This window comes from Acipenser ruthenus, chromosome 38, assembly GCF_902713425.1.
Source record: "Acipenser ruthenus chromosome 38, fAciRut3.2 maternal haplotype, whole genome shotgun sequence".
Lineage (NCBI taxonomy): Eukaryota > Metazoa > Chordata > Actinopteri > Acipenseriformes > Acipenseridae > Acipenser > Acipenser ruthenus.
In genome coordinates, this window is record NC_081226.1 from 7,914,908 (window position 1) to 7,922,438 (window position 7,531).

The window sequence follows — 7,531 nt, forward strand, 5'->3', positions numbered from 1 at the left end:
GTGTGAGTGATAGATGGTAAGCTGTCGATGCTGTAGTGTTACTCTGTGAGGTGTGAGTGATAGATGGTAAGCTGTCCATGCTGTAGTGTTACTCTGTGAGGTGTGAGTGATAGATGGTAAGGTGTCGATGCTGTAGTGTTACTCTGTGAGGTGTGAGTGATAGATGGTAAGCTGTCGATGCTGTAGTGTTACTCTGTGAGGTGAGAGTGATAGATGGTAAGCTGTCGATGCTGCAGTGTTACTCTGTGAGGTGTGAGTGATAGATGGTAAGCTGTCGATGCTGTAGTGTTACTCTGTGAGGTGTGAGTGATAGATGGTAAGCTGTCGATGCTGTAGTTTTACTCTGTGAGGTGTGAGTGATAGATGGTTAGCTGTCGATGCTGCAGTGTTACTCTGTCTGTGAGGTATGAGTAATAGATGGTAAGCTGTCGATGCTGTAGTGTTACTCTGTGAGGTGTGAGTGATAGATGGTAAGCTGTCCATGCTGTAGTGTTACTCTGTGAGGTGTGAGTGATAGATGGTAAGCTGTCGATGCTGTAGTGTTACTCTGTGAGGTGTGTGAGTGATAGATGGTAAGCTGTCGATGCTGTAGTGTTACTCTGTGAGGTGTGAGTGATAGATGGTTAGCTGTCGATGCTGCAGTGTTACTCTGTCTGTGAGGTATGAGTAATAGATGGTAAGCTGTCGATGCTGTAGTGTTACTCTGTGAGGTGTGAGTGATAGATGGTAAGCTGTCGATGCTGCAGTGTTACTCTGTCTGTGAGGTGTGAGTGATAGATGGTAAGCTGTCGATGCTGTAGTGTTACTCTGTGAGGTGTGAGTGATAGATGGTTAGCTGTCGATGCTGCAGTGTTACTCTGTCTGTGAGGTGTGAGTGATAGATGGTAAGCTGTCGATGCTGTAGTGTTACTCTGTGAGGTGTGAGTGATAGATGGTTAGCTGTCGATGCTGCAGTGTTACTCTGTCTGTGAGGTGTGAGTGATAGATGGTAAGCTGTCGATGCTGTAGTGTTACTCTGTGAGGTGTGAGTGATAGATGGTAAGCTGTCGATGCTGTAGTGTTACTCTGTGAGGTGTGTGAGTGATAGATGTCAAGCTGTCGATGCTGTAGTGTTACTCTGTGAGGTGTGTGAGTGATAGATGGTAAGCTGTCGATGCTGTAGTGTTACTCTGTGAGGTGTGAGTGATAGATGGTAAGCTGTCGATGCTGTAGTGTTACTCTGTGAGGTGTGAGTGATAGATGGTAAGCTGTCGATGCTGTAGTGTTACTCTGTGAGGTGAGAGTGATAGATGGTAAGCTGTCGATGCTGTAGTGTTACTCTGTGAGGTGTGAGTGATAGATGGTAAGCTGTTGATGCTGCAGTGTTACTCTGTCTGTGAGGTGTGAGTGATAGATGGTAAGCTGTCGATGCTGTAGTGTTACTCTGTGAGGTGTGAGTGATAGATGGTAAGCTGTCGATGCTGTAGTGTTACTCTGTGAGGTGTGAGTGATAGATGGTAAGCTGTCGATGCTGCAGTGTTACTCTGTGAGGTGTGAGTGATAGATGGTAAGGTGTCCATGCTGTAGTGTTACTCTGTGAGGTGTGAGTGATAGATGGTAAGCTGTCGTAGCTGTAGTGTTACTCTGTGAGGTGTGAGTGATAGATGGTAAGCTGTCGATGCTGCAGTGTTACTCTGTGAGGTGTGAGTGATAGATGGTAAGCTGTCGATGCTGCAGTGTTACTCTGTGAGGTGTGTGAGTGATAGATGGTAAGCTGTCCATGCTGTAGTGTTACTCTGTGAGGTGTGAGTGATAGATGGTAAGTTGTCGATGCTGTAGTGTTACTCTGTGAGGTGTGAGTGATAGATGGTAAGCTGTCGATGCTGCAGTGTTACTCTGTGAGGTGTGAGTGATAGATGGTAAGCTGTCGATGCTGCAGTGTTACTCTGTGAGGTGTGAGTGATAGATGGTAAGTTGTCGATGCTGCAGTGTTACTCTGTGAGGTGTGAGTGATAGATGGTAAGCTGTCGATGCTGTAGTGTTACTCTGTGAGGTGTGAGTGATAGATGGTAAGCTGTCGATGCTGCAGTGTTACTCTGTGAGGTGTGAGTGATAGATGGTAAGTTGTCGATGCTGTAGTGTTACTCTGTGAGGTGTGAGTGATAGATGGTAAGCTGTCGATGCTGCAGTGTTACTCTGTGAGGTGTGAGTGATAGATGGTAAGCTGTCGATGCTGCAGTGTTACTCTGTGAGGTGTGAGTGATAGATGGTAAGCTGTCGATGCTGCAGTGTTACTCTGTGAGGTGTGAGTGATAGATGGTAAGCTGTCGATGCTGCAGTGTTACTCTGTGAGGTGTGAGTGATAGATGGTAAGCTGTCGATGCTGCAGTGTTACTCTGTGAGGTGTGAGTGATAGATGGTAAGCTGTCGATGCTGTAGTGTTACTCTGTGAGGTGTGAGTGATAGATGGTAAGCTGTCCATGCTGTAGTGTTACTCTGTGAGGTGTGAGTGATAGATGGTAAGCTGTCGATGCTGTAGTGTTACTCTGTGAGGTGTGAGTGATAGATGATAAGCTGTCGATGCTGTAGTGTTACTCTGTGAGGTGTGAGTGATAGATGGTAAGCTGTTGATGCTGCAGTGTTACTCTGTCTGTGAGGTGTGAGTGATAGATGGTAAGCTGTCGATGCTGTAGTGTTACTCTGTGAGGTGTGAGTGATAGATGGTAAGTTGTTGATGCTGCAGTGTTGCTCTGTCTGTGAGGTGTGAGTGATAGATGGTAAGCTGTCGATGCTGTAGTGTTACTCTGTGAGGTGTGAGTGATAGATGGTAAGCTGTAGATGCTGTAGTGTTACTCTGTGAGGTGTGAGTGATAGATGGTAAGCTGTAGATGCTGTAGTGTTACTCTGTGAGGTGTGAGTGATAGATGGTAAGTTGTTGATGCTGCAGTGTTGCTCTGTCTGTGAGGTGTGAGTGATAGATGGTAAGCTGTCGATGCTGTAGTGTTACTCTGTGAGGTGTGAGTAATAGATGGTAAGCTGTCGATGCTGCAGTGTTACTCTGTGAGGTGTGAGTGATAGATGGTAAGCTGTCGATGCTGTAGTGTTACTCTGTGAGGTGTGAGTGATAGATGGTAAGCTGTCGATGCTGTAGTGTTACTCTGTGAGGTGTGAGTGATAGATGGTAAGCTGTCGATGCTGTAGTGTTACTCTGTGAGGTGTGAGTGATAGATGGTAAGCTGTCGATGCTCCAGTGTTACTCTGTGAGGTGAGAGTGATAGATGATAAGCTGTCGATGCTGTAGTGTTACTCTGTGAGGTGTGAGTGATAGATGGTAAGCTGTCGATGCTGCAGTGTTACTCTGTGAGGTGTGAGTGATAGATGGTAAGCTGTCGATGCTGTAGTGTTACTCTGTGAGGTGTGAGTGATAGATGGTAAGCTGTCGATGCTGTAGTGTTACTCTGTGAGGTGAGAGTGATAGATGGTAAGCTGTCGATGCTGCAGTGTTACTCTGTGAGGTGTGAGTGATAGATGGTAAGCTGTCGATGCTGTAGTGTTACTCTGTGAGGTGTGAGTGATAGATGGTAAGCTGTCGATGCTGTAGTGTTACTCTGTGAGGTGAGAGTGATAGATGGTAAGCTGTCGATGCTGTAGTGTTACTCTGTGAGGTGTGAGTGATAGATGGTTAGCTGTCGATGCTGCAGTGTTACTCTGTCTGTGAGGTGTGAGTGATAGATGGTAAGCTGTCGATGCTGTAGTGTTACTCTGTGAGGTGTGAGTGATAGATGGTAAGCTGTAGATGCTGTAGTGTTACTCTGTGAGGTGTGAGTGATAGATGTCAAGCTGTCGATGCTGCAGTGTTACTCTGTGAGGTGTGAGTGATAGATGGTAAGCTGTCGATGCTGTAGTGTTACTCTGTGAGGTGTGAGTGATCGATGTCAAGCTGTCGATGCTGTAGTGTTACTCTGTGAGGTGTGAGTGATAGATGGTAAGCTGTCGATGCTGCAGTGTTACTCTGTGAGGTGTGAGTGATAGATGGTAAGCTGTCGATGCTGTAGTGTTACTCTGTCTGTGAGGTGTGAGTGATAGATGTCAAGCTGTCGATGCTACTGAACTTTCTTTAATAGGGAAATTATACTTTTTTTCACGCAAATTCAAAATTAAAGAAAAATAATTACATTTGATTAAATTACAAAAAAAATATTTGAACAATATTTGACAAGCATTACACTTTTCTTCTTCAATGAACAGTGCAAATGCCTGCCTGGAGTGAATACTTGGTGAATTTGGCATCTAGAGCCTGATTCTCAACACCTTGTAACTTTTAGTGTACCTTCAGTAAATCTCAATTAATAAAGCTCTGGAATTAAAAAGGAAATCAAACATTTGCTAATTCAATTCTAAAGCAAAAGCTAATATTATACTTTGGAAACTGATACAATGAAGTCAATGTACTCCTGATCCACTCACCAAGATTGGAACATTCTGGATTGTATCAGAGCATTTTACAGCACGGGGGACCCCCGTGGATTGCATCAGCTCCCTATTCCTGGTTATACCGGAATCACCCCTGCAAATAAGAGACTGATCCAACCCAGGAGCCCCCAGTGCTGCACAGTGCTCTAATAATACCAACCCAGGAGCCCCCAGTGCTGCACAGCGCTCTAATAATAACAACCCAGGAGCCCCCAGTGCTGCACAGTGCTCTAATAATAACAACCCAGGAGCCCCCAGTGCTGCACAGTGCTCTAATAATAACAACTCAGGAGCCCGCAGTGCTGCACAGTGCTCTAATAATAACAACCCAGGAGCCCCCAGTGCTGCACAGTGCTCTAATAATACCAACCCAGGAGCCCCCAGTGCTGCACAGTGCTCTAATAATACCAACCCAGGAGCCCCCAGTGCTGCACAGTGCTCTAATAATACCAACCCAGGAGCCCCCAGTGCTGCACAGTGCTCTAATAATACCAACCCAGGAGCCCCCAGTGCTGCACAGTGCTCTAATAATACCAACCCAGGAGCCCCCAGTGCTGCACAGTGCTCTAATAATAACAACCCAGTTGTGGCTCATCAGGGTGGGTACTGTGCACACAGTCATACAGTCCATGACATGAGTCTGGTAGTGGGTGTAGGAACAATTGAATAATTGATCATTTAGAGTTACAAGATCGAGGATTTACAATGAACACACACACGCTAGAGACAAGGAATGTTTAATCAATTGTAGTATTTTATTAAGTACACAAATATTAAACAGAAATCAGAAAAGTCAGAAAGTAAATCTCTTAGTCTCAAAGCACAAAACACAAGTCAAAAGCTCTCTGCCTTCCATGCAGCTAGCAGGGCCGTTGAAATATGACACCGCCTATTCCTCAAACACAAAGCAGCAGCTTCAGCAGCACAAGCAGGCTGTGACGTAGCGAGTAGCTTGCCAACACATACACGCCCACATACACACACAGCCTATACTGAAATTGTGCAGACAACCTTAGAATATATAAGTGTGCAAACTAAATAATTAACAGTTCAATTCTATGTGAATGTGTTATAATTAAATTATTTAGTACTATGAAAGGAAAATGCAACTGGAATTATACTCAACGGTTCCTTGAAGCTTAGACTTTTGGTCTGCTGGTTTGGAAACTCAATCTGTTGAAGTGTCCAGTACAAAAAGGCTCTCCTCTCAGCATCAAACTCAGCAAAAGTTTTCAATCCTCGATAGAATCAACAAACAGCTGCAACAAAGTCTTCAATCCTCAGTAAGATCCACACAGCAGCGTCCGTCCGCTCTGTCCTCTTCATTGAATCTTTTAGCTACGCCGGTAGCAGGGCACAGTTTCTTTTGGATACTGTGGTTTTAGGTGTACAGCAGACCCAGACTAGTTTGTCTGATAACAGTCTCAAGTTTTACGGCTGTCCTCCAGCCGGGCCTCAGCCTCGTTGCTTGTGGTCGTTGACTCGCTTGCAGCTTGCTTCCTCGTCTTGGGTCTGTTTTCAGGCAGAGTCCTGTCTTGGTTCCTGGAGTTGCAGCTTTGCTTAGCAGAGTGACAGCACCTTGTTTAGCATTCGATGTGGAGCGCAACATGTTTAGTTTTGCTTGGATATTTATAGTCTTTTCACTCTGCTAAGTAGCCACTTTCAGGAGGTCATTCATGTGTCTTGCCTCTTTAAAACTCAGTCCTTTGATGTTTTAATGTTCTTCTCCGCTGAGATATGGATGCTTTATGTCTTCTCCGCATCAATCGCTTGCTGTTGCAGTTGTGAATTATCTGCATAATTCAACTCTCCTTTCAGCCTAATCCAGTCCAGACAGCACCTAGTTTAGTCACCAGTTCAGTTGGTCACACAGTTCAGTATGTCTGCAATAAAGGGGCCTTTTTCTCAAGACACAGCTGTTTGTCCTGTTTCTCAAAACACAGCAGTTTCATTAGTCAGTCCAGTTACATTTCTAATACACGTTCAGATATTAATATCATATTCAGTGTCTCCAGTCCATGACATGAGTCTGGTAGTGTGTCCCCAGCCCATGTCATGAGTCTGGTAGTGTGTCTCCAGTCCATGTCATGAGTCTGGTAGTGTGTCCCCAGTCCATGACATGAGTCTGGTAGTGTGTCTCCAGTCCATGACATGAGTCTGGTAGTGTGTCTCCAGTCCATGACATGAGTCTGGTAGTGTGTCTCCAGCCCATGACATGAGTCTGGTAGTGTGTCCCCAGTCAATGACATGAGTCTGGTCATGTGTCTCCAGTCCATGACATGAGTCTGGTCATGTGTCTCCAGCCCATAACATGAGTCTGGTAGTGTGTCTCCAGTCCATGACATGAGTCTGGTAGTGTGTCTCCAGTCCATGACATGAGTCTGGTCATGTGTCTCCAGCCCATAACATGAGTCTGGTAGTGTGTCTCCAGTCCATGACATGAGTCTGGTAGTGTGTCTCCAGTCCATGACATGAGTCTGGTAGTGTGTCTCCAGTCCATGACATGAGTCTGGTCATGTGTCTCCAGCCCATAACATGAGTCTGGTAGTGTGTCTCCAGCCCATGACATGAGTCTGGTAGTGTGTCTCCAGTCCATGACATGAGTCTGGTCATGTGTCTCCAGCCCATAACATGAGTCTGGTAGTGTGTCTCCAGTCCATGACATGAGTCTGGTAGTGTGTCTCCAGTCCATGACATGAGTCTGGTAGTGTGTCTCCAGTCCATGACATGAGTCTGGTCATGTGTCTCCAGCCCATAACATGAGTCTGGTAGTGTGTCTCCAGCCCATGACATGAGTCTGCTAGTGTGTCTCCAGCCACTCTAACTCTGATCTGCTACCCTGTTTTTTCTTTCAGTGTACCACACTGTGTGTCGAGGTGACTGTGTTGCTGCTGAGTGACTGAGAGACAGTGAGTGTGTGACTGTGTTGCTGAGTGACAGTGTGACTGTGTTGCTAAGTGATAGTGTGTCTGTGTGACTGTGTTGCTGAGTGACTGTATGTGTCTGTGTGGTGTGTGTATCTGCGTTGCTGTGTGTGTCTGTGTGACTGTGTTGCTGAGTGACAGTGTGTCTGTGTGAC